Raw genomic sequence first — 20,000 nt, 5'->3', positions numbered from 1 at the left:
ACTCCGACGCACATGAATCATTAGACTGAAGATCAATAGCTGTTTGAAACCAGAACAAGTGTTTTCCAGATGTTCCAGGTGCTAATGGAAACGTTAATAACTGAGTACCTACCCTACAGGTGGGGAGGTAGATACTATTTGTATTGCTGCGCAGCAATAACCATCATGTTGAAATAAACACAGTCGAATTCAATTGCGCTGATACGGAACCAAAACTGGCAACTGGTTCGAACACTTGATCTTTTAATTGAAATTATTGGTTATTTTGTCATGGGACTGCAGGTTCTCCAAATCAATGCGAGGTCCTTGCTGGCTGTTCAGCTGCAAATTCACAGCAAACCCATGGATAATAACAGTTAATCTCGTTTTACCCGGTGTGACCAAACATATTTGCTAGACCAGCCTATACCATTAGCCTACCTTTGAACTTGTAGCGAACAGAGCAAATTAGACGCTTAGTTTTTGTATTTTGAAACCAGTTGTTTGTTGACCGTCCCTATCCTATAACCTATGCCGTGTTGTGTTCTCATCTGGGCCGTCCCCAGCACCAGCCGCACGTCGAAAACAGCTTCTCCCGGTGGTAAAAAAAGGACCGGCGCGGTCTAGACGCCAGCTCTGCCCAGCACAGCGTCCTGTGGTCAAACACTTAAGCAGCCTACTAGTTAGTGATAAAGTTACGATTGAAGTGTTTCCAGCTGTTGTTACGCACAGATTAGAGAAATGATGTGGCGTTTGACTTTCCTATACTGATTTGTTATCGCTCTTTTGGCTATATGAGTGATTTTGAATATTTGTAAATGATGTGTAAATTATTGAATGTTTTTAAGTGATTTTGAATGTTTCTGCTGAAATGATCCTCCGTTTTCATGGTACAAATTCGAAGCTGACAACCTGTTGTTTACAGCAGGTTGTAGATGTTGTAGGATTGTCATTCAGTGCGGTGAGAAGGTGTCTGGAATGGGTGCACATTTCACCTCCAGCCAACTCCTGTCATAGAACGTTAAAACAGCGTAACTTAACAGGGGTGGGGGTGTGGAGTCTGTAGAAGGCTGGTGTGTACTAGTAAGCATGTATGTTTCTTAAAAACTAATGTCTCTTTATGAAGAAAAATAATCATTATAAATAATACATTTTCAATTTAATGATGTTATTGCTTTTCAATAAATTACCTACGTTATTCATGCAGAGTTGATAAACACAAGCTTTATCCAAAGTCATAACCCCACATTTTTCTCAGCTATAGGGCTTGTTTTCCAAACTGCACTGACCAATCTGTATCCCACAACTTTGCATATATAAACTATATAAACGTTACAGTTTATTCGTAAAACCATTCTTTTCGTGGAAAAAAACTTACCGGTTCCGTTCCCTGCGTAAAGTTTGAGTTGCTGCGCACTCAGAAATGTGTGCTACATAATATTTTTATCCAAGAGGACCCACAAGTAAACTGTTGGAAATCCTTTAGTCGTCCGTGTTGCACTCTGTCAAAAGTCCCCGAAACTGTGCAACAGCATAAAGTTATTAAAATACATTAAAACTCTTCAGCCACCGGTGTCTAGCGAGTGGTTGAAAGCTCCACGTCGAGGAATGCGCTTCAAGTGTCCGGCGAGAGCCCATAAGCTTCCCGACCCCAAGACAAAAGCGCTTTATTGGCGAATGGAACGGAGAGTTTTAAGGAGAATGGGAGGGGCGACTCGGGGCGAGCTGGAACGCGACCCAGAGCGCTCAGAACTCCACACTACTGACTGCTGCAGGGGCCTGGAAAGCAGCGCTCATATGCTGCGCGCTCCTACTTGACAGATACAGTTGGGGCAACGCAACAACAACAAAAATGTCTACATGTTTATTTTAGTCTATCAGCCTATATTTGTTATTCTTGGATAATTGTTCATATGGGCTTGATGTATGAAATGGAAAAGCGAACAGTCTTGTATTTTGACTGTCAATCACTTGGCATTTGAGAAAAGCACGTGTCAATTGTCAAGTCTCTCTCACGTCTGGTGTCTTAATTCATGAATGTTGTTGCACCGTTTGACTGGGAGATTGGAAGGCTTTGAATACGTCCTACTGCTGAGTTGCCTTACAGCCCGTCGGCAGCTGGCACCCTATTTTAAAGTGTCTTAGAATCGGTTTCCAACGAGGTGAAGTAATGGGATATCTATCAGTAATGGTGTAACCATGTCACATACTCAGATATAGATACTTTTACAAACATACTGTCTCAGAATTGTCCATAATATAGTTGGGAACAGGACAGAAGTGATCTAAAAGGAGCTATTCATATCAACACACTGTTTGTTGTCAGTAGTCTAATTCCTTATATCATATTTGTATATCTACAGGTTTCTCAATCTCGGCCTATACAGGATAACTCAAAACATGTTCAAATGAATCCAACTATTTAACACAGAGCTCTCTCTTCTGATGTGTTAACGAGTCCATTTGGTCATCCATAGCAGTGCAGCCACAGGGCTTTCTACCACTATGCTTGTTGACACACGACTGTGAAAGTCATTGGTCTGAGGTCAACACTCCCCCTGTATATTTGTGGGTGGCGTCACTCCCCCCGGCTCTGTAGGTGTACCTTGGCTGGGTCCGGCCCCTGCAAGGGCAAGATTCAACACACCACAGGGCTTTGGCTCCTGGGCCGGTGCAAGTGTGTCTCTGGACATGTTAGGACCCTATTCTGTGTGGAATAAGGGACACTTCAGAATGGCTGAACCGTGCTTTATTTACAGCTGTTTTTCACAACTGTTACTGTCATTCCTCATTTATGCCACTGTGGCTCGTTCTTCTTCCATAGTTTACCCACAGTTATGATCCATATAACACACACACACACACACACACACACACACACACACACACACACACACACACACACCGTTCACCTCCAATGGCGTCAGCCTGCTTTCACTCTCTCCAACGACAGCTTTAGATAAACACTGTGGGGATACACACACACAAACACAGGCATACACACACACATACCCACACACGCATACACACACCACCCCGACTACCCGTGCTCTGTTCTGTTTACCTCCAGTCATCATCAGTAGAATGTAATTGGATGACTTAACTCCCAGAAGGCATGACATCACAGGGGACATGTCTTTTCCTTTGTTGTTCAGTCCCTTTACATGGAAGCTTTGTCCTCCTCCCCATCACCCATTAAATAGGAAACAATAGAATAGAAAATCATTGCTACTTTTTTGTCCCTCCTTTAGCACACAGCCCATATAGATGTAGACAGTGGACTATGTTGGGCTACACATGCAGTGATGTTGAAAGGTCTGGACCATATGCATTATGAGTGGTGGTGGTGTAGTGTAAATCAGGGTTGCTGTAATAACATGAGCCCGGTGCCGTCAGCACGTTCAGCTCCCTCATCATTATGGCCCAGTTAAAGATGGCGACACGGAATCCGGACCACTGTAGTGTTGCCCAGGGGAACCAGTACAACAGTGAGCTGGTTGGGGTTGGTCCAAGAGCCCTGACCCTGCCAGCCAAAGGCTCCAAACTGAAGTACTACTTATCCACACAGCAGCCTCCTCCTACCCCTTTCTCTTCATTTCCATGCTTTTCTCTCTCTTTTCTCTTCTTTCTCTCCAATTATTGAGCTTTTTTTTACCATTTCGCTGCTCGGCTGTTTTTCTCTTCTTTGTTTGTTCCCCCCTTCTCTTATTTTCTGCTTTTTCTTTCCATCTACTCTTTCATTCCCCCTTTTCTGATATCTTGTATTATTGTCATTATTTGTAGAGTTTTTATGGTTTCTTCTCTGACTTTTCCTCTGTTCTTCCTCTCTGATTTTGAACTCCTTCTCTTTCTTTCTTCTGTTCTCTCTCTTTCTATTCCTCTCCCTCTTTCTCCTTCCTCTTTCTCAGTCTTCTGTTCTCTCTCTTTCTATTCCTCTCCCTCTTTCTCCTTCCTCTTTCTCAGTCTTCTGTTCTCTCTCTTCCTCTCCCTCTTTCTCCTTCCTCTTTCTCAGTCTTCTGTTCTCTCTCTTCCTCTCCCTCTTTCTCCTTCCTCTTTCTCAGTCTTCTGTTCTCTCTCTTTCTATTCCTCTCCCTCTTTCTCCTTTCCTCTTTCTCAGTCTTCTGTTCTCTCTCTTCCTCTCCCTCTTTCTCCTTCCTCTTTCTGTCTTCTGTTCTCTCTCTTTCTATTCCTCTCCCTCTTTCTCCTTTCCTCTTTCTCAGTCTTCTGTTCTCTCTCTTTCTGTTCTCTCTCTTTCTATAAAGAGGAAGGAGAAAGACTCCTTCCTCTTTCTCAGTCTTCTGTTCTCTCTCTTCCTCTCCCTCTTTCTCCTTCCTCTTTCTCAGTCTTCTGTTCTCTCTCTTCCTCTCCCTCTTTCTCCTTCCTCTTTCTCAGTCTTCTGTTCTCTCTCTTTCTATTCCTCTTTCTCAGTCTTCTGTTCTCTCTCTTTCTATTCCTCTTTCTCAGTCTTCTGTTCTCTCTCTTTCTATTCCTCTTTCTCAGTCTTCTGCACTCTCTCGTTCTATTCCTCTCCCTCTTTCTCAGTCTCCTGCACTCTCTCTTTCTATTCCTCTCCCTCTTTCTCAGTCTTCTGCACTCTCTCTTTCTATTTCTCTTTCTCAGTCTTCTGCACTCTCTCTTTCTATTTCTCTTTCTCAGTCTTCTGCACGATCTCTTTCTCCTTCCTCTTTCTCAGTCTTCTGTTCTCTCTCTTCCTCTCCCTCTTTCTCCTTCCTCTTTCTCAGTCTTCTGCACTCTCTCTTTCTATTTCTCTTTCTCAGTCTTCTGCACGATCTCTTTCTCCTTCCTCTTTCTCAGTCTTCTGTTCTCTCTCTTCCTCTCCCTCTTTCTCCTTCCTCTTTCTCAGTCTTCTGTTCTCTCTCTTTCTCTCCCTCTTTCTCCTTCCTCTTTCTCAGTCTTCTGCACTCTCTCTTTCTATTTCTCTTTCTCAGTCTTCTGCACGATCTCTTTCTCCTTCCTCTTTCTCAGTCTTCTGTTCTCTCTCTTCCTCTTTCTTCTTTTACATTGTAGGCCTTCCTACCTGCCCTCATTCTATTCTTATGGAACATAGAACATGGAGTCCGAATGGTTGAACTGGTGTAGGGAAGTGTAGGACCTCTGTGATAAAGACCAGTGGCTATCAATTTACATCAACTGTATGTCCATAAAGCACATACATGACATCCTGTAACTCCATACTGAACAGGACGTCATGTTAGTGGTGGACAGTATTACTGGTCCAGAGTCTGCTCTGCACCAGTCTCTCACTGGACTCACTGAGTCGCTATTTATAGAACCTGCTCACATAATGGTGTTTCCACCTGGGCCTCAACAGAGGAGAGAGAGAGACACTCACACACATACACACAGAGAGAGAGAGAGAGAGAAGGATACACACACACACAGAGAAGAGAGGGGACACACACACACACACACAGAGGGAGAGATAAGGACACACACACACACACACACACACACACAGAGGGAGAGATAAGGATACACACACACACACACACACACACAGAGGGAGAGAGAAGGACACACACACTCAGAGGGAGAGAGAAGGACACACACACAGAGGGAGAGAGAAGGACACACACACACACAGAGGGAGAGAGAAGGACACACACACACAGAGGGAGAGAGAAGGACACACACACACACAGAGGGAGAGAGAAGGACACACACACACACAGAGGGAGAGAGAAGGACACACACACACACACATAGAGGGAACACACACACACATAGAGAGAGAGAGAAGGAGACACACGCACACACAGAGAGAGGAGACACACACACACACACACACATAGAGAGGGAGAGAGAAGGACACACACACACAGAGAGGGAGAGAGAAGGACACACACACACACACACAGAGAGGGAGAGAGAAGGACACACACACACACACACAGAGAGGAGACACACACACACACATAGAGAGGGAGAGAGAAGAACACAAACACACAGAGAGGGAGAGAGAAGGACACATACACACAGAGAGATAGAGAGAAGGACACATACACACATAGAGATAGATAGATAGATAGATAGATAGATAGATAGATAGATAGTAATAGAATAATGAATGAGGTTGAGTGGGGGTGGTTCTGGGAACCCTCTCCCCCCTCCCATAGGGACAGCCTGGGAACAAGCAACATGGTTTGTTTCTGATAGACTCAACACTGTAAAACCCCTTCTCATTCTTCCCTGTGTCTCGAGGTAGATATTGTCCCTAACCGCAGATCTCTGATCAGATTACCCCACCCCCAATCTTTACCTTAAACTGAGACTTAGCTCTATGACGTGACTAGGAACAGCATCAAATATATTTTAGAATAGATTGATGCAGAGGGTTGCACTCCCGAGCACCCACACAGAGCATCTGCACGTGTGCTCGGGAGTTTGCGTGAGTGCACACATTTTGTCCATGCACATATGTTTGTGTGTGGGTTCTTGACAGACGTGACTATTCGTCCCCAGAAAGCCCTTGGCTCCCTGCCTTCCCACAGTCCTCCTCCAGCCCAGTAGCCGCTATGTGTCCGTGGGAAGCTGCCGAGAGGAGAGTGGGAGAGACCTGGTCCTTGGCACTCTGGGAAGTCACATGGAGGGAGGGAGAGGAGATGGGGAGAGAGAGAGGGGGTAGTAGGAGGGGGAGGGAAGGAGAGAGGAGAGGGATGTACAGAGGAGAAAAGGAGAGGGAGGGAGAGAAGGAAATGGGGGGGGAGGGGAGAGGGAGGAAATGGGAGAGAGAGAAGGAGAGGGTTCTCTGGGGGGATTTTTTGGGAACACTGAAAGTGATAGATAGGATTAATACAGTAGTAGTTTGGGAAGCAATAAGTAGGGTACCCTATAGGGGACAATAAAGTTGTATTCAGTTCAACTGTACCGTGTTGAAATTACTTGAAAAAAATATGGTTCCTGGGTTTCTGAACTGTAACAATCGCAATCGAGTTAAAGGAGCAAAATACCATAGTGGACAATAAAGATAAATTGAATCATATTGAATTGAAAAAATATATATGTGGTTCCTGGGGTGGAAGCTGAGGTGAGTTAAAGCAGTCGCCGTGAAGGAGGACACGGGGAACAATAAAGTTCTATCAAATGATTTGTATGGTATTTTAAACCAAAAATGATAGGGTAAATATGTGCTAGGATAGCAGCTGAGGTGATTAAAGCAGAAGTAGGAAGTACTGGCCATTGGTGTGAAAATCAAGCATCAGATAAAGGCCTGTGTGACTCTAAACATTGACGTCCAATATTGACTCTTCCCACCTGTTGTGGTGGTTGACACTGGCCTATTAAACCCCACTTCCACCGTGATAAAGCTGTCTCTCTCCTGTGGAAACCTAGCAGGACCAGAACCCACGGTTCTCTATGTGGTTGTATAATGTTGTACAATCACATAGGTTTATTTAGGGTTTTATGTGTTAATGGTGGGTTTTGTATAGTGTTATATATTTAGCATAAATGGATGTTTTTGGAAGTTTAGTTTAAGGTTTTATATGCGTTGATGATATGTTTGTATGGTGTTATATAAGTGGCTGTTTATTTAAGGCTGGTTTGGGGTTTTCTATGTGTTAATTGAGAGGTTGCCAGGGCCCGATGACCCTCTGAGAGTGGGAACAAGGCCAGTAAGAGTGGAAAGGTCTGGTTGTTCCCCCTGCCCTTTCTCACCATCCTCATGTCATGGGTTCACTATGGAGGAGGTCATTGAACCTAACCTTGGAGTCCAAGAGAGAACTTCTCCAAATATGTTGTCTCCTGGTCTTCCTCTTTGTTGCCTTGTCTATGTTGTTGTAAGAAGGGAAATCGATGTTCTGGGATACACCATTAAGGCTTGTGATTGTCAGGTCCTCTTCTATGTGAGCTAGTGTACAAGAGAGATTCAGCATTTCTGTAATGTTGGTTCTGATAAACTCTAGATAAAGTATCGGCCACTTTCCGTTCCAGCCACTGCTGAGTGCAGCGCTACGGTCACAGTGTCGGGGAGAGATGTGTGCTGCGCCTCAAGAATAGTGTAAATGAGCAAAAAGAATTAGGCCCAGATCCAGACCAAAGAAATATTTGCATTGAAACAATAAACATTTAGGAAGAATGGTTGTTTTGGCCCCTTGTTTGTGTTAAATATGAAGGGAGCAAATAGAGGAGAGAGGGCAGAGAGGGAGAGAGGGCAGAGAGGGAGAGAGGGCAGAGAGGGAGGGAGGGCAGAGAGGGAGAGAGGGCAGAGAGGGCAGAGAGGGCAGAGAGGGCAGAGAGGGCAGAGAGGGCAGAGAGGGAGAGAGGGCAGAGAGGGAGAGAGGGCAGAGAGGGCAGAGAGGGCAGAGAGGGAGAGAGGGAGAGAGGGCAGAGAGCGCAGAGAGGGCAGAGAGGGAGAGAGGGCAGAGACGGAGAGAGGGAGAGAGGGCAGAGAGGCAGAGAGGGAGAGAGGGCAGAGACGGAGAGAGGGCAGAGAGGGCAGAGAGGGGAGAGAGGGAGAGAGGGCAGAGAGGGAGAGAGGGCAGAGAGGGAAAGAGGGCAGAGAGGGAAAGAGGGCAGAGAGGGAAAGAGGGCAGAGAGGGAGAGGGAGAGGGGCAGAGAGGGAGAGAGGGCAGAGAGGGAGAGGGCAGAGAGCGCAGAGAGGGAGAGGGGAGAGAGGGAGAGAGGGCAGAGAGGGAGGGAGAGGGGCAGAGAGGGAAAGAGGGCAGAGAGGGAGAGAGGGCAGAGAGGGAGAGAGGGCAGAGAGGGAAAGAGGGCAGAGAGGGAGAGAGGGAAAGAGGGCAGAGAGGGAAAGAGGGCAGAGAGGGCAGAGAGGGAGAGGGAGAGAGGGCAGAGAGGGAGAGGGGGCAGAGAGGGCAGAGAGGGAGAGGGAGAGAGGGCAGAGAGGGAGAGAGGGAGAGAGGGCAGAGAGGGCAGAGAGGGAGAGGGGAGAGAGGGCAGAGAGGGAGAGGGAGAGGGGGCAGAGAGGGAGAGAGCGCAGAGAGGGAGAGAGGGAGAGAGGGCAGAGAGGGAGAGAGGGCAGAGAGGGCAGAAGAGGGGGAAAGTCAGAGTGAGAAGGAAAAGGGGGAAAGTCAGAGTGAGAAGGAAAAGGGGGAAAGTCAGAGAGAAGCGAGAGAAAGTGAGAAAAGAGAAAGAGGTTAAGCATGAGGCACTCAGAGGTTTACTAGTCTGTTGACTCCATGCAGCCCTTGTTTATGAGAGAAACACCACAGCTGAGCTGAAGCCCACTTCTGAGTGGGACAAACACACTACTCTCTATTGATTGTTGTGGTACAAACCCCATGAGAACTCAAGTCATTCAGAATGATTTCAGTGATGACATTTTTTTTATTTTATTTAACCTGGCAAGTCAGTTAAGAACAAATTCTTATTTACAATGACAGCCTACCCCGGCCAAACCCGGACAATGCTGAGCCAATTGTGCGTCACCCTATGGGATTCCCAAACACGGCCGGATGTGATGCTGCCTGGATTTGAACCAGGGACTCTTGCACTAAGATGCAGTGCCTTAGACCGCTGCGCCACTCGGGAGCCCACGTCATCAGCCATCAGCAATAGATGTATGTCAAAGTGATATTTTCAATCAGAATTGTTTTATAATAATAATGTGGGATTTATAGAGAAGAGGACCCAGTCAGAAGCCCAGCCTTAGTGTATCTGAGGTGATTTGCATGTCTATGCCTGAGACCCACTGAGCTGAAGCCTAGGCATTAGTTACGGAAGCACACAGTCCGAGCAGCAGTGAGAGCTGGCTATCTCTCCTCTGTCTGTAACGGAGGGATTTTCTTTATCACTCTGGCACCGATAAAAACAGAGGGAAGAGTATGGAGGAGGAGGGGTGGGGGCCACTAGGGGTCACTCAAGGTCAGCCAGAAGTGGACATTTCCCATGATGCACAAGGAGCATACATGCACAGCATGAATTATTGACTGAGGTGAAAGATAGGTCTCATGTTGCTCTTTCCTCTCTGTGTCTCTCGCTCCCTCTGTCTCTCTCCCTCTGTCTCGCTCCCTCTGTCTCTCTCCCTCTGTCTCTCTCCCTCTGTCTCTCTCTCCCTCTGTCTCTCTCTCCCTCTGTCTCTCTCTCCCTCTGTCTCTCTCCCTCTGTCTCTCTCTCCCTCTGTTTCTCTCTCCCTCTGTTTCTCTCTCCCTCTGTCTCTCTCCCTCTGTCTCTCTCCCTCTGTCTCTCTCTCCCTCTGTCTCTCTCTCCCTCTGTCTCTCTCTCCCTCTGTCTCTCTCTCCCTCTGTCTCGCTCTCTCTGTTTCTCGCTCTCTCTGTTTCTCTCCCTCTGTTTCTCTCCCTCTGTCTCTCTGTCTCTGTCTCTCTCCCTCTGTCTCGCTCCCTCTGTCTCGCTCCCTCTGTCTCTCTCCCTCTGTCTCTCTCCCTCTGTCTCTCTCCCTCTGTCTCTCTCCCTCTGTTTCTCTCTCCCTCTGTCTCTCTCCCTCTGTCTCTCTCCCTCTGTCTCTCTCCTGTCTCTCTCTCTCCCTCTGTCTCTCTCCCTCTGTCTCTCTCCCTCTGTCTCTCTCCCTCTGTCTCTCTCCCTCTGTCTCTCTCCCTCTGTCTCTCTCCCTCTGTCTCTCTCTCTGTCTCTCTCCCTCTGTCTCTCTCCCTCTGTTTCTCTCCCTCTGTCTCTCTCCCTCTTGTCTCTCTCCCTCTGTCTCTCTCCCTCTGTCTCTCTCCCTCTGTCTCTCTCTCTCTCCTCTCTCTCTCTCCCTCTGTCTCTCCCTCCCTCTGTCTCTCTCCTCTGTCTCTCCCTCTGTCTCTCTCCCTCTGTCTCTCTCTGTGTCTCTTTCCCTCTGTCTCTCTCTCTCTGTCTCTGTCTCTCTCCCTCTGTATCTCTCCCTCTCTCTCTCCCTCTCTCTCTCTCCCTCTGTTTCTCTCCCTCTGTCTCTCTCCCTCTGTCTCTCTCCCTCTGTCTCTCTCTCTCTCTCCCTCTGTCTCTCTCCCTCTGTCTCTCTCCCTCTGTCTCTCTCCCTCTGTCTCTCTCCCTCTGTCTCTCTCCCCCTCTGTCTCTCTCTCTGTCTCTCTCCCTCTGTCTCTCTCCCTCTGTCTCTCTCCCTCTGTCTCTCTCCCTCTCTCTCTCCCTCTGTTTCTCTCCCCCTCTGTTTCTCTCCCTCTGTCTCTCTCTCTCTGTTTCTCTCTCTCTGTCTCTCTCTCCCTCTCTCTCTCTGTCTCTCTCCCTCTCTCACCCTCTCTCTCCCTCTTTCTCTCTCCCTCTGTCTCTCTCTCCAGTCTCTCTCATTGTATGTGTGTGTGTGGTATGGTATGTCAGGTATTAAGCAGAATGCCTGTGGTTTAATAAGGGGGGTAATTGGTGTCAGATGGACCTCAGTACCTCAGACATGTTTAAGATATACACACACTCATACACAGAGAGTATGTTCACTTTGCGCTGCGTGATGTTTGGCATCCTCTCTGAGATATTTTTTGCTTTGGGGAGGGTTGTGTTTTTTTATTGGGCACAGGGGAGGGTAGTGTGTATTTCCTGGTTTACTCTGCAGGTTGTACTATACTATATTTATTCCATCCTTTGTCCTTCTCCCCTCATGCATTACGCTTTTTCCATGTGCTAACTTTAACTATACCACAGTGTATCCTGTCCTCTATCCACCATTCATACTGATAGTGGTAGGTGGATAGTTTGATGCTCCTGTCAATAAATATTCAGGGTCTTATTCTGGTGACATGATTGATGCTCGGCTGCCGTTTGACAAATAAAATAGATGTTGCACTTTTGTCCATAATAATGTCATCATGTAATAGGCTGTACCTGTACTGTGTCTGTGCTGTTGGCTAGAGTACACGTCAACACCAGAGTGGGCACATTCACTAGATCTACTCAAACCCAACAGTAGGCCTGGTTGAAAACATGGAAACCCATTTAACTAGCCCTCTTTATTGGGTACATGGGGATTTAACCTTGAGGTATTTGTATGTGCATTACGCTTTTACAGACTTTTATCTGTAACAAGTTCATTTGATGGAAACACAACTCTGATGGGAAAATGCACATATTGTTTTAATGCAGATGTAAAAAAATATTCACATGAAAATGTTTCACCAGTTGGATGGAAACCAACTGTTATAGACACCAGAACCACTGTGGCACTAGTCCAGTGTCACTTTGATTATGTCTGACTTCATGGTTCACCAGCAGCCCCAAACATGTCAACAATAAGCCTCCAGCCAAACAAGCTAGTAAGAATCGTATTGAACCTCCTCCCTCATACTCATCTGGAGGTCGGGCCTGTAAAGCAGCTCGGCTACTTATCAGTGGAAAAACAAGCTCTGGTCCAGAGAATTATCACTCAGCCCCCAGGTACCTATCCAACTGTTTTTCATTTATTAAAGCTGTCCACGAGTGTAAGACCATAGCCTGAGACTCTAACATTCACTGTTTTAAATATAACAGTCGATCTGGTAAGAACAAATGTCTATATACCGGCGCTGTTGAGTGGAACAAACTACCACAGTAACTCAAAGCCATACCATCCAAAACCACTTTTTAAAAGAATGTCAAAAGCTGGCTAATGTGTGAACAGTATAACTCTTTTTTTGTCTGTATCTCTGTAATGTGTCTTATGTAATTGTATATGTATTTACATACACAGTAGGGACCACAATGAAAATACACCCCTGACTTTATTGTCCCTGTCACTGTAGAAAGTATTCATACCTCGTGACTTATTCCACATTTTATTGTGTGACCTGAATTCAAAATGGATTAAAACCACAACAAAAATCACTGTTTTTGGACATTGTACATTAAATGAAAATTAAATATAAAAATATCTAATTTACATAACTATTCACCCCCGTGAGTCAATACTTTGTAGAAGCACCTTTGGCACTTTGCACGTCTGGATTTGGGGCTTTTCTCCCATTCTTCCTTGCAGATTTGCTCAAGCTCTGTTACGATGGATGGGGAGTGGCGGTGAACAGAAATCTTCAAGTCTATTATTTCACTGTATCACAACTCCAGTGGGTCAGCAGTTTACATATGCTAAGTTGACTGTGCCTTTAAAGCGAATTGACATAATTTGAGTCAATTGGAGGTGTACCTGTGGATGTATTTCAAGGCCTACCTTCAAACTCAGTGCCTCTTTGCTTGACATCATTGGAAAATCTAAATAAATTAACCAAGACCACACAAAAAAAAAAATTGTAGACCTCCACAAGTCTGGTTCATCCTTGGGAGCAATTTCCAAATGCCTGAAGGTACCACATTAATCTGTACAAACAATAGTACGTAAGTATAAACACCACGGGACCACGCAGCCATCATACCACTCAGGAAGGAGACGCGTTCTGTCTCCTAGAGATGAACGTACTTTGGTGCGTAAAAGAGCAAATCAATCCCAGAACAACAGCAAAGGACCTAGTGAAGATGCCCGAGGAAACTGGTACAAAAGTATCTATATCCACAGTAAAACGAGTCCTATATCGGCATAACCTGAGAGGCCGCTCAGCAAGGTAGAAGCCACTGCTCCAAAACAGCCATATAAAAGCCTGTTTGCAACTGCACATGGGGACAAAGATCGTACTTTTTGGAGAAATGTCCTCTGGTCTGATGAAACTAAAATAGAGCTGTTTGGCCATAATGACCATCATTATGTTTGGAATAAAAAGACTTACTTGCCGAAGAACACCATCCCAACCGTGAAGCACGGGGGTGGCAGCATCATGTTGTGGGGGTGCTTTGCTGCAGGAGGGACTGGTGCACTTTACAAAATAGATGGCATCATGAGGAAAATTATGCGGATATATTGAAGCAACATCTCAAGACATCAGTCAGGAAGTTAAAGCTTGGTCGCAAATGGGTCTTCCAAATGGACAATGACCCCAAGCATACTTCCAAAGTTGTGGCAAAATGGCTTAAGGACAACAAAGTCAAGGTAGTGGAGTGGCCATCACAAAGCCCTGACAATCCTATAGAAGATCTTTGGGCAGAACTGAAAAGGCGTGTGCGAGCAAGGAAGCCTACAAACCTGACTCAGTTACACCAGCTCTGTCAGGAGGAATTGGCCAAAATTCACCCAACTCATTGTGGGAAGCTTGCGGAAGGCTACCCAAAACGTTTGACACAAATTTAAACAATTTAAAGTCAATGCTACCAAATACTAATTGAGTGTATGTAAACTAATGACCCACTGGGAATATGATGAAAGAAATAAAAGCTGAAATAAATAATTCTCTACTATTATTCTGACAATTCACATTCTTAAAATAAAGTGGTGATCCAAACTGACCTAAGACAGGGACTTTTTACTAGGATTAAATGTTGGGAATTGTGAAAACTGAGTTTAAATGTATTTGACTAAGGTATATATAAACTTCCTGATTTCAACTGTATATACACACACTAACGTTTGAAAGTTTGGGGTCACTTAGAAATGGCCTTGTTTTTGAAAGAAAAGCACATTTTTTGTCCATTAAAATAACATAAAATGTATCATAAATACAGTTTAGACATTGTTAATGTTGTAAATGACTATTGTAGCTGGAAACTGATTATTTTTTATGGAATATCTACATAGGCGTAGAGGCCACTTATAAGCAACCATCACTCCTGTGTTCCAATGACACGTTGTGTTAGCTAATCCAAGTTTATAATTTTAAAAGGCTAATTGATCATTAGAAAACCCTTAGCACAGCTGAAAACTGTTGTTTTGATTAAAGAAGCAATAAAACTGGCCTTCTTTAGACTAATTGAGTATCTGGAGCATAAGCATTTTATGGGTTTGATTACAGGCTCAAAATGGCCAGAAACAAAGCCCTTCTTCTGTAAACTCATTCAGTCTATTCTTGTGCTGAGAAATGAAGGCTATTCTAAATGTACTCTCAGGCATTGCTTCATTAAAAACTGAAGATCTCAACTGGCATTCTTAAATAGTACTAACTGGCAGCTTCATTAGAACATCTCAAACTGGCTCTAACAAGAATAGAAGGAGTTCAGGAGGCCCCAGTGGCAGCTTCATTAAGCAAGAGGACAGGTTCATTAAATGTCTAGTTTGAAACAGAAACAGACTCCTGGCAGCTTCATTAAATAGTACTCTCAACTGGCAGCTTCATTAAATAGTACTCTCAACTGGCAGCTTCATTAAATAGTACTCTCAACTGGCAGCTTCATTAAATAGTACTCTCAACTGGCAGCTTCATTAAATAGTACTCTCAACTGGCAGCTTCATTAAATAGTACTCTCAACTGGCAGCTTCATTAAATAGTACTCTCAACTGGCAGCTTCATTAAATAGTACTCTCAACTGGCAGCTTCATTAAATAGTACTCTCAACTGGCAGTTTCATTAAATAGTACTCTCAACTGGCAGCTTCATTAAATAGTACTCGCAACTGGCAGCTTCATTAAATAGTACTCGCAACTGGCAGCTTCATTAAATAGTACTCTCAACTGGCAGCTTCATTAAATAGTACTCTCAACTGGCAGCTTCATTAAATAGTACTCTCAACTGGCAGCTTCATTAAATAGTACTCTCAACTGGCAGCTTCATTAAATAGTACTCTCAACTGGCAGCTTCATTAAACAGTACTTAAACAGTACTCTCAACTGGCAGCTTCATTAAATAGTACTCTCAACTGGCAGCTTCATTAAATAGTACTCTCAACTGGCAGCTTCATTAAATAGTACTCTCAACTGGCAGCTTCATTAAATAGTACTCGCAACTGGCAGCTTCATTAAATAGTACTCTCAACTGGCAGCTTCATTAAATAGTACTCGCAAAACACCAATCTCAACGTCGGCAAGTTACCCATAGTAAATTCAATTGATTGGACATGATTTGAAAAGGCACACGCCTCTCTATATAAGGTCCCAAAACATTTTTGCAGCTTTGACGGGCCCAAAGAACACAGTGGCCTCCATCATTCTTAAATGGAAGAAGTTTGGAACCACCAAGACTCTTCCTAGAGCTGGCCGCCTGGCCAAACTGAGCAATTGGGGGCGAAGGACCTTGTTCAGGGTGGTGACCAAGAACCCGATGGTCACTCTGGAGTTCCTCTGTGGAGATGGGAGAACATCCCAGAAGGAAAACCATCTCTGCAGCACTCCACCAATCAGGCCTTTATGGTAGAGTGGCTAGATGGAAGCCACTCCTCAGTAAAAGGCACCATAGACTGCTTGGAGTTAAAGGACTCTCAGACCATGAGAAACAAGATTCTCTGATGAAACCAAGATTGAACTCTTTGGCCCGAATGCCAAGCGTCACATCTGGAGGAAACCTGTCACCATCACCAGCATAGTGGTGGCAGCATCATGCTGTTGGCATGTTTTTCAGCGGCAGGGACTGGGAGACTAGTCAGGATCGAGGTAACTATGAACAAAGTATATATAGATCCTTGATGAAAACCTGCTCCAGAGCTCTCATGACTTCAGACTAGGGTGAAGGTTCACCTTCCAACAGAACAATGACCCTAAGCACACAGCCAAAACTTAGCAGAGTGGCTTTGGGACAAGTCTCTGAATGTCCTTGAGTGGCCCAGCCAGAGACTGGACTTGAACCTGGTTGAACATCTCTGGAGAGATCTGAAAATATCTGTGCAGCAACGATTCCCATCCAACCTGACAGAGATTGAGAGGATCTGCGGAGACGAATGGGAGAAACCGGTGTACAGGTGTGCTAAGCTTATGGCGTCGTACCCAAGAAGACTCGATGCTGTAATCACTGCCAGAGGTGCTTCAACAAAGTACTGAGTAAAGGGTCTGAATACTTATGTAAATGTTATATTTCAGTTTAAAAATGTTTCTAAATTCGCTATAAAAAAATAGTTAATCTGTTTTTGCTTTGTCATCATTATTATTCAGATTGACAGTTTAAAGTATGCAGATGAACTTGAAGCTTTTCACCTTCTCCACTGCGGCCCGTTGATGTGGATGTGGGCCTGCTCCCTCTGCTGTTTCCTGAAGTCCACAATCAGCTCCTTCGTTTTGTTTACGTTGAGGGAGAGGTTATTTTCCTGGCACCACTCAGCCAGGGCCCTCAACTCCTCCCTGTCAGCTGTCTCGTCGTCGTTGGTAATCAGGCCTACTACTGTTGTGTCGACTGCAAACTTGATGATTGAGTTGGAAATGTGCCTGGCCATACAATCATAGGTGAACAGAGTACAGGAGGGGGCTGATATACAGTATATTGAGGATATTATATTGAGGATCAGCGTAGTGGAGGTGTTGTTGCCTACCTTCACTACCTGGGGGCTGCCCGTCAGGAAGTCCAGGACCCAGTTGCACAGGGTGGGGTTCATACCCAGGGCCCCGAGCTTAATGATGAGCTTGGAGGGTACTATGGTGTTGAATGCTGAGCTTTAGTCAATGAACAGCATTCTTACATAGGTATTTCTCTTGTCCAGGTGGGATCAGGCAGTGTGCAGTGCGATTGCATCGTCTCTGGATATATTGGGGTGGTAAACATTGAAGTGGGTCTAGGGTGTCAGGTATGGTGGAGGTGATAGCCTCTCAAAGCACTTCATGATGACAGTGCTACGGGGCAGTAGTAATTTAGTTCAGTTACCTTAGCTTTCTTGGGTACAGGAAAAATGGTGGACATCTTGAAGCAAGTGGGGACAGCAGACTGAGATGGGGAGAAATTGAATATGTCCACAAACACTCCAGCTAGCTGGTCTGTGCTCTGAGGATGCGGCTAGGGATGGCCGTCTGGGCCGGCAACCTTGCGAGGTTTAACACGCTTAAATGTCTTACTCACATCGGCCACGGATAACGAGAGCCCACAGTCCTCGGGAGCCCAAGTCGGTGGCACTGTGTTATCCTAAAAGCAGGCGAAGAAGGGGTTTAGCAAGACGCCGGCATCCGCGACGTGGCTGGTTTTCCCTTTGTAATCCGTGATTGTCTGGAGTCCCTGCCACATACGTCTTGTGTCTGAGCTGTTGAACTGCGACTCTGCTCTGACATACGCTGTCAGCTATGGGACCTTAAAAACACAGGTGTGTTTTTATCTAAATCATTGATTTGACCACAGGTGGACTCCAATCAAGTTGCAGTGACATCTGAAGGATGATCAAAGGAAATTGGATGCACCTGAGCTCAACTTGGAGTGTCATAGCAAAGGGGTGTGAACGTAACACCACAACGTGTGGAATAAGTCAAGGGAATTAGAGGTCGACCGATTATGATTTTTCAACGCCGATGCCGATTATTGGAGGACAAAAAAGCTGATACCGGTTAATCGGCCGATATAAAATAAAAAATGTATTTGTAATAATGACAATTACACCAATACTGAATGAACACGTATTTTAACTTAATATAATACATCAATAAAATCAATTTAGCCTCAAATAAATAATGAAACATGTTCAATTTGGTTTCATTAAATAATGCAAAAACAAAGTGTTGGAGAAGAAAGTAAAAGTGCAATATGTGCTATGTAAGAAAGCTAACATTTAAGTTCCTTGCTCAGAACATGAGAACATATGAAATCTGGTCATTCCTTTTAACATGAGTCTTCAATATTCCCAGGTAAGAAGGTTTAGGTTGTAGTTATTATAGGAATTATAGGACTATTTCTCTTTATACGATTTGTATTTCTTATACCTTTGACTATTGGATGTTCTTATAGGCACTTTAGTATTGCCAGTGTAACAGTATAGCTTCTGTCCCTCTCCTCGCTCCTCCCTGGGCTCGAACAGGAACGCATTAACAACAGCCACCCTTGAAGCAGCGTTACCCATCACTCCACAAAAGCCGCAGCCCTTGCAGAGCAAGGGGAATAACTACTCCAAGTCTCAGAGAGAGTGACGTTTGAAACGCTATTAGCGTGCACCCCGCTAACTAGCTAGCCATTTCACATCGTTACACCAGCCTCATCTCGGGAGTTGATAGGCTTGAAGTCATAAACAGCAGAGCTGCTGGCAAAACGCATGAAAGTGCTGTTTGAATGAATGCTTATGAGCCTGCTGGTGCCTACCATCACTCAGTCAGACTGCTCTATCAAATCATAGACTTAATTATAATATAATAACACACAGAAATATGAGCCCTAGGTCACTTAATATGGTCGAATCCGGAAATTATCATCTCGAAAACAAGACATTTATTCTTTCAGTGAAATACGGAACCGTTCCATGTTTTATCTAATGGGTGGCATCCATCAGTCTAGATATTGCTGTTACATTGCACAACCTTCAATGTTATGTCATAATTACGTAAAATTCTGGCAAATTAGTTCGCAACGAGCCAGGCGGCCCAAACTGTTGCATATACCCTGACTCTGCGTGCAATGAACGCAAGAGAAGTGACACAATTTCATCTGGTTAATATTGCCTGCTAACCTGGATTTCTTTTAGCTAAATATGCAGGTTTAAAAATATATACTTCTGTGTATTGATTTTAAGAAAGGCATGTGTGTTTATGGTTAGGTACAGATTGGAGCAAAGACAGTCCTTTTTTGCGAATGCGCACTGCATCGATTATATGCAACGCAGGACACGCTAGATAAACTAGTAATATCATCAACCATGTGTAGTTATAACTAGTGATTATGACAGATTAAGTTTAATGCTAGCTAGCAACTTACCTTGGCTTGCTGCATTCGCGTAACAGGCAGTCTCCAGTCTCCGAGTGCAATGTAATCAGGTTAGAGCGTAAGGTTGCAAGATTGAATCCCCGAGCTGACAAGGTAAAAATCTGTCGTTCTGCCCCTGAACAAGGCAGTTAACCCACCGTTCCTAGGCCGTCATTGAAAATAAGAATGTGTTCTTAACTGACTTGCCGAGTTAAATAAAGGTGTAAAAAAAATATATAATAATCGGTGTCCAAAAATACGATTTCCGATTGTTATGAAAACTAGAAATCGGCCATTCCGATTAATCGGTCGACCTCTAGTATGAATGCTTTCTGAAGGCACTATATGTATTTTTACTGACAAATAAACTCAATCAATCCAAGCTGTGAAGCGGCCATTTGATGAATGGAAATCTGTTACAAAACACAAAAAGTTTGATTGTCGAGCCAAGCCTTCGATATTGTGTAGACTTACAAGGTAGGGAGGGATGTATTTTCTGTTTGTTCAGATTGA

At 44.7% G+C, this 20,000-nt stretch overlaps 1 protein-coding gene across 47 annotated transcripts in view; it reads left to right on the top strand.

Moving 5' to 3' along the window:
* Window positions 1-20,000, top strand: part of LOC118382088 (mitochondrial import inner membrane translocase subunit tim16) — an 85,222-nt gene that overhangs the window by 640 nt on the left and 64,582 nt on the right. The gene's annotated exons all lie outside the window — the stretch shown is intronic.

The sequence above is a fragment of the Oncorhynchus keta genome, chromosome 5 (genome assembly GCF_023373465.1).
Source record: "Oncorhynchus keta strain PuntledgeMale-10-30-2019 chromosome 5, Oket_V2, whole genome shotgun sequence".
Taxonomy (NCBI): domain Eukaryota; kingdom Metazoa; phylum Chordata; class Actinopteri; order Salmoniformes; family Salmonidae; genus Oncorhynchus; species Oncorhynchus keta.
The sequence above is the reverse complement of the archived record's forward strand: the minus strand, read 5'-3'. Positions and strand labels throughout refer to the sequence as shown.